Below are 16766 nucleotides of genomic sequence, written 5' to 3' on the forward strand. Positions count from 1 at the left end.
ACCTGGCTTCCAGTGGTGAACTAGAGCCAGAGGTTGCATCCCCTCTATAGGAACAAGCCAAACAGAGTAGAGGCTGTATGGAGAGAACACAAGGAAGGCAGAAACAGCATTTAGCAGTCATATCCTGCATGGCTTACCACTTATGAAGATGCCTTCTGTAATATTTGTAAACTTACATCCTGTATCTGTAAAAGACGTGAATTTCCTTTAAACATGTTTGGGTCCTAAACAGCTTTTTAGAATTATACCTGGGAACAAATTCAGCATCTTTTCAAATAAATTATACAAAACGTAAAAAAAGAAAAATCCTCTGTGCTCTGCCTTTTCATCCCTCCATCCCCTCCAACCCCTGGCAATCACTGCTCTTTTTACTGTCTCCATAACTTTGCCTTTTCCAGAATGTCATACAGGTGACAGCCTTTTCAGATTGCCTTCTTTCACTTAATAATAAGCACTTAAGGTCCTTTCCTGTCTCTTTATGGCTTGATAGCTCATTTCTTTTCAGCACTGAAAAATATTCTATTGTCTCGATGTACCAAATTTATTTATCAACTAACTTACCGAAGGACATCTTGGTTGCTCTAAGTTTTGACAATTATGAAAAACCTCTATGAACATGTGTGTAAGTTTTGTGTGGACATGAGTTTTCAACTCCTCCGGTAAATACCAAGGAGTGTGATTGCTGGATCACATTGTACAGGTATGTTTAGTTTTGTAAGAAATCAAACTGCCTTCCAAAGTACCATTTTGTATTCCCACAAGCAATAAATGAGAGTTCCTGTTGTGCCACATCCTCACCTGCATTTGGTGTTGTCTGTGTTCTGAATTTTGGTCATCCTAATTGGTGTGTAAGTGGTATCTCTGTAGTTTTAATCTACATATCCCTGATGACATGATGTGGAGCGTCTTTTCATATGGTTATATGCCACTTATATGTATATCTTCTCAGGTTAAGATCTTTGGCCCACTTTTTTAACGGGAATTTTTGTTTTCTTATATTTGAGGTTTTTTAAAAATTGAGATATAATTTATTGTACATATCTGGGGAGCACAGCGTTGAATATCAATACCCGTGTGCAGTACGTGATCCCCAAATCAGGATAATTACTATATTTATCATTACACATGTAAATGTTTTTTGTGGCCCTTTACTAATTTCTCACTAACCCCGCCCTCCCCCTTTCCCATCTCTGGTGGCCTCAGTTCCATTCTCTCCTTTTGAAAGTTCAAGGAATTATTGGGGGGTTTTTTGTTTGGTTGGTTTTTTAATTGCTTATTTATTTTTTTTACATTCTAGGATGTTGTTGCAGAGCAGTTGGGAGGGAGGAGGAGAGGGGAAAAGAGAAGGAAATGTGAAGGAAGGAGGAGGGATGGGATTGAGGCCTGTGGCACCCCCTCATTCCCACATGGGAGACTGGGGGGCTTCCAATGGTGGCTTGGTCATTGCTGGGCTGGGTGCAGATGTCGAGGTGTGTGGCAAAAGCCCTTGCGCCCCACAACCCCAGCTCGGGAACCTGGGGCCCTTCTTGCTGTGGCTTGGTGGTCATTGGTGGGCTGGTCGCATGTGTTGGGGGGCATGGCCAAGGCCCTCAGACCCACCACCCCAGCTTGGGAGAGCCCAGAGAGCTTCCAGTGATGGCTCAGTGGTTGTCACTGGGCTGGCTGCATGTGTCAGGGGGGCACGGCCAAGGCCCAAGGCCCCCACTGTTTTGGCTCAGGGGAGACCAGGGTGCTTCATGCAGCGGTTCAGTGGTCATTGCTGGGCTGGTTGCAAGAGTTGGGGGTGCATGGCCAAGGCCTGAAGCCCTCCACTGCCCCGGCTCGGGAGTGCCTGGTGAGCTTCCTGCAGCAGCTCGGTGGTTACCACTGAGCTGGTTGCACGAGTCAGGCAGGCATGACTGTGACCCAGGGCCCCCCACTGCCCCAGCTCAGGAGAGCCTGGGGCACTTCCTGTGGCAGCTCGGTGGTTATCACTGATGTGGTTGTGAGTGTCAGGGGGGTATGGCCAAAGCCTTTGTACTCCCCCCCCAGACTGGCTGTGGATGTCGGGGGACATTGCTCAGGCCCCCAGTCCTCCCCTGAAGGAATTATTGTGACTGTTATATCTTTTTTTATTTTTAGCTACCATGATAAGTAAGGATATGAGTATTTCTCTTTTTGTGCCTGGCTTATTTTACTTAACATATTTTCTTTAAGTTCATCTATGTTGTTACGAATGGCAGTATTTCATTACTTTTATGGCAGAGTAGTGTCCACTGCATATAAATATATGTATGTATGTATATATATATATATATATATATATATATCACATTTTCTTTATCCAGTCATCCAACGATGGATATTTAGGTTCATTAAAACTCTTAGCTATTGTAAATAGAGCTGTGATAAACACAGGAATGCAGGCATCCCTTCAACACGATGATTTCCTTTGGGTATATACCCAGCAGGGGGATTGCTGGATCATATGGCAGTTCTATCTGTAGTTGTTTGAGGAACCACCATACTGTTTTCCGTATCAGCTGCAATAATTTACTATCCCACCAACACTGTAGGAGGGTTCCCCTTTCTCCACATCACCAGCATTTATTACTGTATTTTTGATAATGGCCAGTCTAATCTGCATGAGATGATATCTCAGTGTGGTTTTGATTTGCATTTCCCTGATGCTTAGTGATGCTGAGAGCATTTTTTCACGTCTGTTGGCCATTTTTATATCTTCCTTTGACAAATGCCTATTCAGCTCCCCTGCCCATTTTTAATTGTTTTTTTAGTTTTTTTTTTTTTCTTTTTCTTTACTGTTGTTTGATTTCTTTGTATATTCTGGGTATTAATCCTTTGTCAGATGTATAGTTCGTGAAGATTTTCTCCATTCACAGTAAGTTACTTTTTCATTCTCTTAACTATTTCTTTTGCTGTGCAGAAGATTTTTAGTCCCATTTGTTTATTTTTTCTTTTGTTGCCTGTGCTTTTGGGGTTGTATTCATAAAGCCTTTGCCCAGTCCTACTTCCTAAAGTGTTTCCCCTATATTTTCTTTAAAAACCTTTTTAGTTCAAGTCTTATGTATTATAGACATACCATTTTGAGTTGATTTTGGTATATGGCAAGAGGTACAAGTCTAGTTTCATTCTTCTGCCTATGGATGTCCAGTTTTCTCAGCACCATTTATTGAAGAGGCAGTCCTTTCCCCAATATATGGCCCTATGGTCCTTGACAAAGATCAGCTGGCTATAAGTATGTGGGTTGTTTTCTGGATTCTCTATTCTGTTCCACTGGTCTGAGTTTCTGTTCTTATAACAGTGCCATACTGTTTTGATTACTATAGCTTTATAGTATAATTTGAAGTTAGGTAATTTTATGCCTCTGGCTTTATGTTTTTTTTGCTCAGGATTGCTTTGGCTATTTGGGGTCTTTTGTAATTCCATATGAATGTCAGGATTGTTTTTTCTATTTCTATGAAGAATGTTATTGGTATTTTGATAGGGATTGCACTGAATCTATATACAGCTTTAGAGAGTATGGCAATTTTCACAATGTTAGTTCTCCTAAACCAAGAGCATGAGATGTCTTTCCATTTTTTGTGTTCCCTTTAATTCTTTTCCCCAGTGATTGTAATTCTCATTGTAAAGATACTTCACCTCCTTTGTTAAATTTTTTCCTACATATTTTATTTATTTGTTTGGTGACTATTGTAAATGGGCTTCCTTTATTTCTTTTTCTGGTAGTCCATTATTGGAGTATAAAAATGCCACTGATTTTTGTTTGTTCACTTTATATCCTGCAACTTTACTGAATTCGTTTAACAGCTCTAAGTTTTTTGGTAGAGTCTTTAGGTTTTTCTCTATATAGGATCATCTCATCTGAAAACAGGGACAGTTTGACTTCATCTTTTCCAGTCTGGATGTCCTTTATTTCTTTTTCTTGCCTGATTGCTCTGGCTAGTCCTTCTAATACTATGTTAAATAGGAGTGGTGAGATCAGGCATCCTTGTCTTGTTCCTGTTCTTAAGGGAAAAGCTTTCAGCTTTCACCATTCAGGATGATATTGACAGTGGGTTTGTCATATTTTTTCTGTTGAGATACTTCCCTTCTATACCTAATTTGCTGAGAGCCTTTATCACGAAGGGATATTGAGTTTTGCCAAATGCTTTTTCTGCATCTATTGAGATAATCATATGGATTTTGTCCTTGATTTTGTAGATGTGGTGTATCACATTTACTAACTAGTGGATCTTGAACCATCCCTGGGGTGAATTCCAAGTTTATAGTTCTGATCATGGTGCATAATTTTTTTGATGTGTTGCTGTATTCTGATTGCCAATATTTTGTTGAGGATTTTGCATCTATATTCATCAGAAATATTGGCCTGTAGTTTTCTTTTATTGTTTTGTCTTTGTCTGGTGTTTGTATCTGGGTGATGCTGGCCTCATAGAATGAGTTTGGGAGAGAATGACATCTGTTTCAATTTTCTGGAATAGTTTGTAGAGAATTGGTATTATTCCTCTGTAAAGGTATGGAAGAATTCAGCAGTAAAGCCATCTGGTCCTGGGCTTTTCTTTTTTGGAAGACTGCTGAATACTGCTTCAATCTCCTTGTTATCTCATTGTTATTGCTTCTTACTGGGTATGTGTCCAAAGACTTATCCATTTCCTTCAGGTTTTCAAATTTGTTGGCATATATTTGTTCATAACAGTCTCTAATGATTCTTTGTATTTCTGTGGTATCATTTAATGTGTCCTTTTTCATTTCTAATTTTTGTTATTTGGGTCTTCTCCATTCTTTTTTTAGTTAGCCTAGATAAAGATTTTTCTATTTTGTTTATCTTCTCAAAAAAACAACTTTTGTTTCACTTATATTTTGTATCATTTTTTGGTTCTCTATTTCATTTAGTTCTGCTCTGGTCTTAATTCTTTCTTTCCATCCGCTAATTTTGGGATAGGATTGTTCTTGTTTTTCTAGTTCTTTAAGGTATAGCATTAGGATGTTTATTTGAAATCTTTCTATTCTTTTCATATAAGTGTTTATTGCAATGTACTTCCCTCTTATTACTGCTTCGGCAGTATCCCACAGGTTTTGGAATGATGTGTTTTTATTTTCATTAGTTTCAAGAAATTTTCTGATTTCCTGTTTAATTTCTTCTTGGACCCATAGGTTATTCAGGAGCATGTTGTTTAATTTTTACGTATCTGTATAGTTTCCAGAGTTTTGCATATTTTTGACTTCAAGTTTTAATCCATTCTGGTATGAAAAGATATTTGAAATTATTTCAATTTTTAAAAATTTGTTGAGGTGAGGCTTGATTTGTGACCTAACATGAATCCTGGAGAATGTTCCATGTGCTAATGAGAAAATGTATATTCTATAGTTGTTGGATGAAAAGTTGTGCAGGTATCTGCCAGGTCGAATTGCTCTAAAGTGTAGGTAAATTCTGTATTGATTTGTTGCCTAGATGATCTGTGCTGTGCTGAGAAAGGGGTAGCAGATCCCCTGCTATTATCATACTGAGGTCTATCTCTTTCTTATGTCTAATATTATTTGCTTTATATATCTGGGTGCTCTGATGTTGAGTGCATACATATTAATGACTGTTAAGTATTGTTGGTAGATAGATCCCTATATCTTTATATAGCGGCCCTTTTTGTCTCTTTTTGCAGTTTTTAGTTTAAAGTCTATTTTATCCAATTTAAGAATTGCTACTCCAGTTCACTTTTGGTTTCGATTTGCATGGTATATCTTTATTGCTTCACTCAGTCTGAGTGTCTTTATAGGCTAGGTGAGTCACTTGAAGACAATATATAGCTCGGTGTAGATTTTAAATCTAATTAGTCAGTCTGTGTCTTTTGAGTGAATAGTTTAATCCATTTACATTTAGGGTTTTGTTTTAAATTTTATTTTGTCGATATACATTGTGGCTGATTATTGCTCCCCATCACCAAAACCTCCCTCCCTTCCCCCTCCCCCCTACCCCCAACAATGTCCTTTCTGTTTGCTTGTCATATCAACTTCAAGTAATTGTGGTTGTTATATCATCTTCCCCGCCCCCCTGGTTTATTTTTTTTTCGGTGTGTGTGTGTGTGTGTGTGTGTGTGTGTGTGTGTGTGAATTTATATATTAATTTTTAGCTCCCACCAATAAGTGAGAACATGTGGTATTTCTCCTTCTGTGCCTGACTTGTTTCACTTAATATAATTCTCTCAAGGTCCATTCATGTTATTTCAAATGGCAGTATTTCATTCGTTTATATAGCTGAGTAGTATTCCATTGTGTAGATGTACCACATTTTCCGTATCCACTCATCTGATGATGGACATTTGGGCTGGTTCCAACTCTTGGCTATTGTAAAGAGTGCTGCGATGAACATTGGGGAACAGGTATACCTTCGGCTTCATGATTTCCATTCCTCTCGGTATATTCCCAACAGTGGGATAGCTGGGTCATATGGTAGATCTATCTGCAATTGTTTGAGGAACTTCCATACCATTTTCCATAGAGGCTGCAACATTTTGTAGTCCCACCAACAATGTATGAGAGTTCCTTTTTCTCCGCAACCTCGCCAGCATTTATCGTTCAGAGTCTTTTGGATTTTAGCCATCCTAACTGGGGTTAGATGGTATCTCAGTGTGGTTTTGATTTGCATTTCCCGGATGCTGAGTGATGTTGAGCATTTTTTCATGTCTGTGGGCCATTTGTATATCTTCCTTAGAGAAATGCCTACTTAGCTCCTTTGCCCATTTTTTAATTGGGTTGCTTGTTTTTTTCTTGTAAAGTTGTTTGAGTTCCTTATATATTCTGGATATTAATCCTTTGTCAGATGTATATTTAGCAAATATTTTCTCCCACTCTGTTGGTTGTCTTTTAACTCTGTTAATTGTTTCTTTTGCTGTGCAGAAGCTTTTTAGTTTGATATAATCCCATTTGTTTATTTTTCCTTTGGTTGCTCGTGCTTTTGGGGTCATATTCATGAAGTCTGTGCCCAGTCCTATTTCCTGAAGTGTTTCTCCTATGTTTTCTTTAGGAAGTTTTATTGTTTCAGGGTGTATATTTAAATCCTTAATCCATTTTGAGTTGATTTTAGTATACGGTGAGAGGTATGGATCTAGTTTCATTCTCCTGCATATGGATATCCAGTTATCCCAGCACCATTTGCTGAAGAGGCAGTCCCTTCCCCAGTGAATAGGCTTGGTGCCTTTGTCAAAGATCAGATGGAAGTAAGTGTGTGGGTTGATTTCTGGATTCTCTATTCTATTCCATTGGTCAGGGTGTCTGTTTTTATGCGAGTACCATACTGTTTTGGTTATTATAGCTTTGTAGTAGAGCTTAAAGTCAGGTAGTGTTATGCCTCCAGCTTTATTTTTTTTGCTCAGCATTGCTTTGGCTATGCGTGGTCTTTTATTATTCCATATAAATGTCTGAATAGTTTTTTCCATTTCTGAGAAAAATATCTTTGGAATTTTGATGGGGATTGCATTGAATTTGTATATCACTTTGGGTAGTATGGACATTTTCACTATGTTCGATCTTCCAATCCAAGAGCATGGGATATCTTTCCATCTTCTTGTATCCTCTCTAATTTCTCTCAGCAGTGGTTTGTAGTTCTCATTATAGAGATTTTTCACCTCCTTGGTTAACTCAATTCCTAAGTATTTTATTGTTTTGGTTGCTATTGTAAATGGGCAGGCTTTCTTGACTTCTCGTTCTGCATGTTCACTATTGGAGAAAAGAAATGCTACTGATTTTTGTGTGTTGATTTTGTATCCTGCTACTGTGCTGAAATCATTTATCAATTCCAACAGTTTTTTTGTAGAGGTTTTAGGCTGTTCGATATATAGGATCATGTCATCTGCAAACAGGAACAGTTTGACTTCATCTTTTCCAATTTGGATGCCCTTTATTTCCTTCTCTTCTCTGATTGCTCTGGCTAGTACTTCCAACACTATGTTGAATAGGAGTGGTGAGAGTGGGCATCCTTGTCTAGTTCCTGTTCTTAAAGGAAAAGCTTTCAGCTTTTCCCCATTCAGGATGATATTGGCAATGGGTTTGGCACATATGGCTTTAATTATGTTGAGATACTTTCCCTCTATACCTAACTTATAGAGGGTCTCTGTCATGAATGAGTGCTGAACTTTATCAAATGCTTTTTCAGCATCTATAGAGATGATCATATGGTCCTTGTGTTTGAGTTTATTATTATGGTGTATCACATTTATTGATTTGCGTATGTTGAACCAACCTTGCATCCCTGGGATGAATCCCACTTGATCGTGATGAATAATTTTACGTATGTGTTGCTGTATTCTGTTTGCTAGTATTTTAGTGAGGATTTTTGCATCTATATTCATCAAGGATATCGGCCTGCAGTTTTCTTTCTTGGTTATATCTTTACCTGGTTTTGGTATCACGATGATGTTTGCTTCATAGAATGAGTTTGGGAGATTTGCGTCCGTTTCAATCTTTTGGAATAGTTTGTCAAGAATCGGTGTTAATTCCTCTTTGAATGTTTGGTAAAATTCTGCTGTGAATCCATCTGGTCCTGGGCTTTTCTTTGTTGGGAGCCTTCTGATAATAGCTTCAATCGCCTTTATTGTTATTGGTCTGTTCAAATTTTCTACGTCTTCATGGTTCAGTTTTGGGAGCTTCTGTGTGTCCAGAAATTTATCCATTTCCTCCAGATTTTCAAATTTGTTGGTGTATAGTTGTTTATACTAGTCTCGAATGATTCCTTGTATTTCAGATGAATCAGTTGTAATATCGCCTTTTTCATTTCTAATTTTTGTTATTTGAGTCTTCTCTCTTCTTTTTTTTGTTAGCCATGCTGATGGTTTGTCAGTTTTATTTATCTTTTCAAAAAACCAACTTTTTGATTCGTTGATCTTTTGAATTGTTTTTTGGTTTTCAATTTCATTCAGTTCTGCTCTGATCTTAATGATTTCTTTCCATCTCCTAACTTTAGGTTTGGATTGTTTTTGTTTTTCTACTTCTTTAAGGTGAAGTGTTAGGTTGTTCACTTGCCATCTTTCCATTCTTCCGAAGTGAGCATTTAATGCAATAAATTTCCCCCTCAATACTGGTTTTGCAGTATCCCACAGGTTTTGGTATGATGTATCATTATTTTCATTAGTTTCAATAAATTTTTTGATTTCCTGCTTGATTTCTTCTTGGACCCATATGTCATTAAGTAGAATGCTGTTTAATTTCCATGTGTTTGTATAGTTTCCAGAGTTTTGTTTGTTATTAATTTCTAGTTTTAATCCATTGTGGTCTGAGAAGATACATGGGATAACTCCAATTTTTTTGAATTTATTGAGACTTGATTTGTGACCTAATATGTGATCTATCCTGGAGAATGATCCATGTGCTGATGAGAAGAATGAATATTCTGAGGTTGTTGGATGGAATGTTCTGTAGATATCTGCCAATTCCAATTGGTCTAGAGTCTTGTTTAGATCTTGTGTTTCTCTACTGATTCTTTGCCTAGATTTATCTGTCTAATATTGACAGTGGGGTGTTCAGGTCCCCTGCTATTATGGTATTAGTGTCTATTTCCTTCTTTAGGTCTAATAGAGTTTGTTTTATAAATCTGGCTGCTCCAACATTGGGTGCGTACATATTTATGATTGTTATGTCTTCTTGATGGATCAGTCCTTTTATCATTAAGTAGTGTCCCTCATTGTCTCTTTTTATGGTTTTTAGTTTAAAGTCTATTTTGTCAGATATAAGAATAGCTACTCCAGCTCGTTTTTCTTTTCTGTTTGCATGGTAAATCTTTTTCCATCCTTTCACTCTTAGTCTGTGTGAATCTTTATGGGTGAGGTGGGTCTCTTGTAGGCAGCATATAGTTCGGTCCTCCTTTTTGATCCAGGCAGCCAGTCTGTGTCTTTTCATTGGGGAATTTAAGCCTTTTACATTAAGAGTTGTTATTGAAAGGTGTTGATTTATTCCTAGCATTTTATTGGTTGTTTGGTTGTCTTAGGTGTCTTTTGCTCCTTGCTTTCTGATTTACTGTTTGGTTTCTGTGTTTGTTGGTTCCTTAGGTTGTAGATAGCGTTTTTGTTTGCTTGTTTTCTCTTCATGAATGCCATTTTTATTATACTAGTGGGTATTGATTTTTCTTGGGTTTTTATGGCAGTGGTAGTTATTTTTCAGGAACCAAACCCAGTACTCCCTTGAGAATTTCTTCTAAGGGTGGTCGTGTGGTAGTGAACTCCCGCAGTTTTTGTTTGTCTGAGAAATATACTATTTGCTCTTCATTTCGGAAGGATAGCCTTGCAGGGTAGAGTATTCTTGGCTGGCAATCTTTGTCTTTTAGTATTTTGATAATATCATCCCATTCCTTTCTAGCTTTTAGGGTTTGTGATGAAAAGTCTGATGTTAGCCTGATTGGGGCTCCCTTATAGGTGATTTGACGCTTTTCTCTTGCAGCTTTTAAGATTCTCTCTTTGTCTCTGAGTTTTGCCAATTTGACTATGACATGTCTTGAAGAAAACCTTTTTGGGTTGAATACGTTTGGAGATCATTGAGCTTCCTGGATCTGAAGATCTGTGATTTTTGCTATACCTGGGAAGTTTTCTGCCACTATTTTGTTGAATATGTTTTCAATGGAATCTCCATTTTCCTCCCCTTCTGGAATACCCATGACTCGGATATTTGAGCGCTTGAGGTTGTCTGATATCTCTCTCATATTTTCTTCAATGTCCTTGATTCTTCTTTCTTTCTTTTTGTCTGCTTGTGTTATTTCAAACAGCCCATCTTCAAGTTCAGAGGTTCTCTCTTCAACTTCCAGAAGCCTGCTGAATAAACTCTCCGTTGTGTTTTTTATTTCACTGAATAACTTCTTCAGTTCAGTTATTCAGTTATAAATGTAACTTCTGCTACATTTTTTTTCAGGACATTGATTTCCTTGTACATTTCCTCTTTCAGATCCTGTATACTTTTCCTCGTTTCATCATGATGTCTAGCTGAGTTTTCTTGTATCTCATTCAGTTTCCTTAGAATTATCACCCAAAATTCCTTGTCAGTCATTTCAAGGGCTTCTTCTTCTATAGGATCTAGAGTTTGAGATTTATTAATTTTTGGAGGTGTACTTTCTTGATTTTTTGTATTTCTGGTGTCTTTTTTTTGGTGTTTATTCATTGTGGCAGGGGGTTTCACAGACCACCGGTTTGAGACTAATGACTGACTAGGATGTTGCTGTGGTTGCCAATTTCGTATGGCTCCCTCTATGACTGCTCATTTGGCCTCTAGTGCCTTGTGTCTGTGGTTGCCTCGGGTATAGGGCTTCTCCGGGGAGCCACCTTTCTGGTCAGCTTGGACTCTGCTGGGCTGGTGGATCACGTACCACAGGGTGTGTGATCTCTGTTGAGCTTTCACTTCCTGTGCAGGACTTCTCCCTGTTTCGTGTGCTCTGGCCCAGGCTGTTAGATCATGCAGTGGCGACCCCACAGGGTGTGTGGTTTCTGTCGAGTCTCCGCCTCCCTGGCCGCAAATCTCCCCACTCTGTGCGCACTGTGCTGGGCTGGGGCGTGTCTTCTGCAACCCTCGTCTATCAGCTGGGCCTTCAAGACCCTGCTCGGCACCGCCTCGCCCAGGAAGTCTACCAGGTTTCTGCTAGGCACAGACGACCGGTCGCTCTGGGTGCCTTTGTAGCACTGTGTAGCTCTTTCTCGGGACTTCTTCACCTTTGTATCCCCCCGGTATATACCGAGTCTAGCGCCCGCCTGCAGCCAGCTCTCCGGCAGGTTCAAGCGGACTTGGAAACTCTCCTACCACACTATTCCCAACCAGAAATTGGTAAGGCATTTTTCCAAACTGGTGGCCGCAGAGATGGTATCTGCCGCCCAGTAACAGGAAGTTTACCGGGGGCCCGAGTCCAGGGTGTGGTGGAGTGACAGTCGGCCCGCCCATACTTCCTTGCCCTCCCAACACTGGCCGGGGATGCCCCACGCCACCAGCCGCGCCAGAGAACCGCGGAGGGAGTGGGAGGGGAGGCCGGCCCACAGGCTCCGGAACGCCCCGCGCCGGGCCAAGCAAGTGGGAAGGCTCAGTGACGGCCGAGCCGGGCGGAGCTGCCAGCACCTGGGAAAATGGAGGCAGCCCCGGGGCGGTGAGTGAACCGGTGATGCAGGCGGGAGCCGGGTGGGCGTCAGCCCCCCGAACAGGGCTGGGCCAGGGGTCACTCACAGGGCTGTGCCAGGTCAGGCGCTCACTCTCTGTCTCTGGTTTGTCGCCTTCCCCGTTCTTGGCCGCTGCCGCCTCGGGCTGTTCAGTTGCGGCGCGGCTCGGGCGCTCCCAGGAATCTTCTTTAATGCCGGCCTGAAACCTCGAATCCTGAATAGGGCAGCTGGCTGCCTTCAGCGCGGCCCCGGCCTCCAGGATCCTGTCTGCATCCACAGCAGCCCTGGCACCATGTTCCCTGTTTAGAGACTCGCTTTTGCAGCTAAGAAACAGTTCTTTTCCTGCTCCACACTTCAAAGCTGTTGCCTGTAAATGAGGCAGCCTCTCCTGCCGGGGGCAAAGTGGCGGTCAGCCCCCACGACCGGCCAGCAGCAGCAGTCCTCCTTTAAGAGATGGCAAGAGGAAGGTCAACAAGTTTCCCGGCTGCCTGAGGCCCAGTGGCCGCCTTTTCCACCTCAGCTACTCCACGCCAACCGCCGCAGCCACCGCCATTTTTCCAGCTACTTCTTAAACCAGGTAGGTCGTGAAGCTGTACCGGTCTCAGAAACCTCCATACTTGACTCACGGAAAGCCGTTGGTGGGTGCGGGGACTGGCGCCAAGCGTAGGGTTTTTATTTAAAGGTACTGTTTTACTCCAGACATTTTATCAATTTTTGTTTGGATGTTTTAAATATCTTTTGTTCTTCTCCTTTTATTGTTTGTTTTTGATGTTTGTTTTTACCACATTCCACCTACCCTCTCTTATTCATGCCTCTTTTGGGAGGGTGAATAAAAGTATCTCCTCCTCTTCCTCACTCCTGTTATCCAGGGTAAAGAATGTAGATATATTATTGACAAGATGGTCCTGTTTCGGAGATGCTGATGCAGTTCAATTTCTTCAGGAAGGAAACTTTACCTAAAGGAAAATTGAAGCTCAGGAAGAAAGTATCTTACCACAGGATACATAATAAGTCAATAGGCAGAAAAAGTTTATTTAAAATCTATCGGACAATAAGCAAAGTATGTGTATTTAGCCCTCAAGACTTTTTTTCATAAAAAAAGTTTTATTTTATTTGTCAGGTAATTAAAAATTTTTTTAATTGAATTGTATTGATTGTAATATTTATGGGATACAGAGTTATATTTCAATACATGTATACAATGCATAGTGATTAAATCAGGGTAGTTAGAAAATTCATCACTGCAAAAATGTATCATTTCTTTGTGATAAGAACATTTAAGCTCCTCTCTTCTAGCCGTTTGAGAACATACAACAAATTACTGTTAACCATAGATACCTAACACTACTGTACACCACTAGAACTTATTTTTACTAACTACCTATAATTTCATGTCCACTAACCAACCTCCCATTATCCCCCCTCCCACCTCCCTTTCCCAGCCTCTAGTAACCACAGTTCTACTCTCCACTTCTAAAAGTTCAACTTTTTTTTTTAGCCCCCACATATGAGTGAGAACATGTGGTATTTATCTTTTTGTGCCTGCCTTATTTCATTTAATGTCTTCCAGACTCATCCATGTTGTCATGTAATTTAGATGTAGGCATGTTGCCCTGCTCTAGAACCATCCCTTTGAAATGAACTAACAAGGTACCATGTTTAAACAGAAATGGAACAATTCAAAGAATCTACTATAGCAAAAATAATTCATTTTTTGCTGTGTAGCTTTTATTTTTGTTTGTTTTAGAACTTAATAAGTAGAGTCCCTTGGCTATGAGCTCCACAAGGCAGTATAAGATTTTTATCCCTGGTACCTAGCACATAGTATGATATGACTTGATGAAAGGAAACAGGCAGAAAAAGCAGTAAGAAAAAGCAAAGCAAAGGAGGGAGGGAAGTTGCTACATATTGGTCAAGAATCTTCCCTTGCCTAGTGGATTTATATCAGACACTTAATTGAATAGGAACTTCACTTGTTACTTCAACTGGGGGTGTGGGGAGGGGGAACACAAGTATCTTTATTGCTGTGCTCTATTCATGTATCATGTTTGGCACACTATAAGGTACCATATACATCACCTGTGCTTTGTCACACAGGTTGAACAAGCTGTTGAAAAAACCTGTACAGATCTTGTACAGAAGGTCAGGCATATGAAAGAGTTTCTTTTGCTTTGAAAATACTCTACATTGTCCAGATAATTAAATATGCACAAATAGCAGCAAATGAAATAATTTAAGAAGGAACGCTAAAAGAACAAAGTACTTACAACAAAATTAAGATACTCTTTGATTTACAACTTTTAGGAGAAAAAAATGTAACACCTTTTAAAGATTTACCAAGAGAAAAGAAATTACACAAAATAAAAGTCACGCCTAGTTCAAGACACTATGAGAAAACATATTAGACAGGGGTTTTTACAATAGTTATAATGGTAATTTCTGTTTTCTCAATTACAAAAATAATTTTTAATTTTTCCAAAGAATCAGGAAAACAAAGTTCACCTACTGGGATCATTTAAAACTGGACATCTGAGGCATGGTAAAAAATCAATAAATTTTATAACTATATAAACTTTATTTTTTGCAGCTGGCTGGTACAGGGATCCGAAACTATGACGCTGGTGTTACCAGCACCATGCTCTCCCAAGTGAGCTAACCAGCCAGGCCTATATAAACTTTATTTTTTTTATTTTTATTTTTTTAAGTTTTATTTTGTCGATATACATTGTGGCTGATTATTGCTCCCCATCACCAAAACCTCCCTCCCTTCTCCCTCCCCCCCTCCCCTCCAACAATGTCCTTTCTGTTTGCTTGTCATATCAACTTCAAGTAGTTGTGGTTGTTATATCTTCTTCCCCCCCCTGGTTTGTGTGTGTGTGTGTGTGTGTGTGTGAATTTATATATTAATTTTTAGCTCCCACCAATAAGTGAGAACATGTGGTATTTCTCTTTCTGTGCCTGCCTTGTTTCACTTAATATAATTCTCTCAAGGTCCATCCATGTTGTTGCAAATGGCAGTATTTCATTCGTTTTTATAGCTGAGTAGTATTCCATTGTGTAGATGTACCACATTTTCCGTATCCACTCATCTGATGATGGACATTTGGGCTGGTTCCAACTCTTGGCTATTGTAAAGAGTGCTGCGATGAACATTGGGGAACAGGTATATCTTCGACTTGATGATTTCCATTCCTCTGGGTATATTCCCAGCAGTGGGATAGCTGGGTCGTATGGTAGATGTATCTGCAATTGTTTGAGGAACCTCCATACCATTTTCCATAGAGGCTGCACCATTTTGCAGTCCCACCAACAATGTATGAGAGTTCCCTTTTCTCCGCAACCTCGCCAGCATTTATCGTTCAGATTCTTTTGGATTTTAGCCATCCTAACTGGGGTTAGATGGTATCTCAATGTGGTTTGGATTTGCATTTCCCGGATGCTGAGTGATGTTGAGCATTTTTTCATATGTCTGTTGGCCATTTGTATATCTTCCTTAGAGAAATGCCTACTTAGCTCTTTTGCCCATTTTTTAATTGGGTTGCTTGTTTTTTTCTTGTAAAGTTGTTTGAGTTCCTTATATATTCTGGATATTAATCCTTTGTCAGATGTATATTTTGCAAATGTTTTCTCCCAGTCTGTTGGTTGTCTTTTAACTCTGTTAATTGTTTCTTTTGCTGTGCAGAAGCTTTTTAGTTTGATATAATCCCATTTGTTTATTTTTCCTTTGGTTGCCCGTGCTTTTGGGGTCATATTCATGAAGTCTGTGCCCAGTCCTATTTCCTGAAGTGTTTCTCCTATGTTTTCTTTAAGAAGTTTTATTGTTTCAGGGTGTATATTTAAATCCTTAATCCATTTTGAGTTGATTTTAGTATACGGTGAGAGGTATGGATCTAGTTTCATTCTCCTGCATATGGATATCCAGTTATCCCAGCACCATTTGCTGAAGAGGCAGTCCCTTCCCCAGTGAATAGGCTTGGTGCCTTTGTCAAAGATCAGATGGAAGTAAGTGTGTGGGTTGATTTCTGGATTCTCTATTCTATTCCATTGGTCAGTGTGTCTGTTTTTTATGCCAGTACCATACTGTTTTGGTTATTATAGCTTTGTAGTATAGCTTAAAGTCAGGTAGTGTTATGCCTCCAGCTTTATTTTTTTTGCTCAGCATTGCTTTGGCTATGCATGGTCTTTTATTGTTCCATATAAATGTCTGGATAGTTTTTTCCATTTCTGAGAAAAATGTCTTTGGAACTATATAAACTTTAATTAGCAAACCTGGACCTCTACTTCTTGCTCTATCAACTTTAACAAATACTGTTGGATATCAGCATCAGCTTCATGACACATCATTACTTTTGCAGTGACAAGGTTAACAACATTTAAGTTTTGTTCTATATCCATAACTAAGTCTTCCATGCTTTGTTTATAGGTTAATTCTAAAAACAGAAGCCAGCAGTGTTTACATTATTACAATCAATAAATATATTGTTCAATGCAGAGCCCAACAGGGTGCTAATGCTACATTTCCTTCTCTATAATTCCAGTGCACTGCTTGAAGGATGATTTTATTAAGGTCAGGACCTAAATACCTTCTTTATTTCATACTTCATCAAATGCCCAAGATCATCCCAAATTTTAACTTGCTTTATCTTTCTTGAACAG

At 39.4% G+C, this 16766-nt stretch overlaps 1 protein-coding gene across 1 annotated transcript in view; it reads right to left on the bottom strand.

Annotated features, from left to right (window-relative positions):
* The window catches only part of CCDC73 (coiled-coil domain containing 73), a 153140-nt gene that overhangs the window by 90551 nt on the left and 45823 nt on the right, over positions 1–16766 (bottom strand). The gene's annotated exons all lie outside the window — the stretch shown is intronic.

Source organism: Cynocephalus volans, chromosome 4 (genome assembly GCF_027409185.1).
Source record: "Cynocephalus volans isolate mCynVol1 chromosome 4, mCynVol1.pri, whole genome shotgun sequence".
In the NCBI taxonomy this organism is placed as follows: Eukaryota; Metazoa; Chordata; class Mammalia; order Dermoptera; family Cynocephalidae; genus Cynocephalus; species Cynocephalus volans.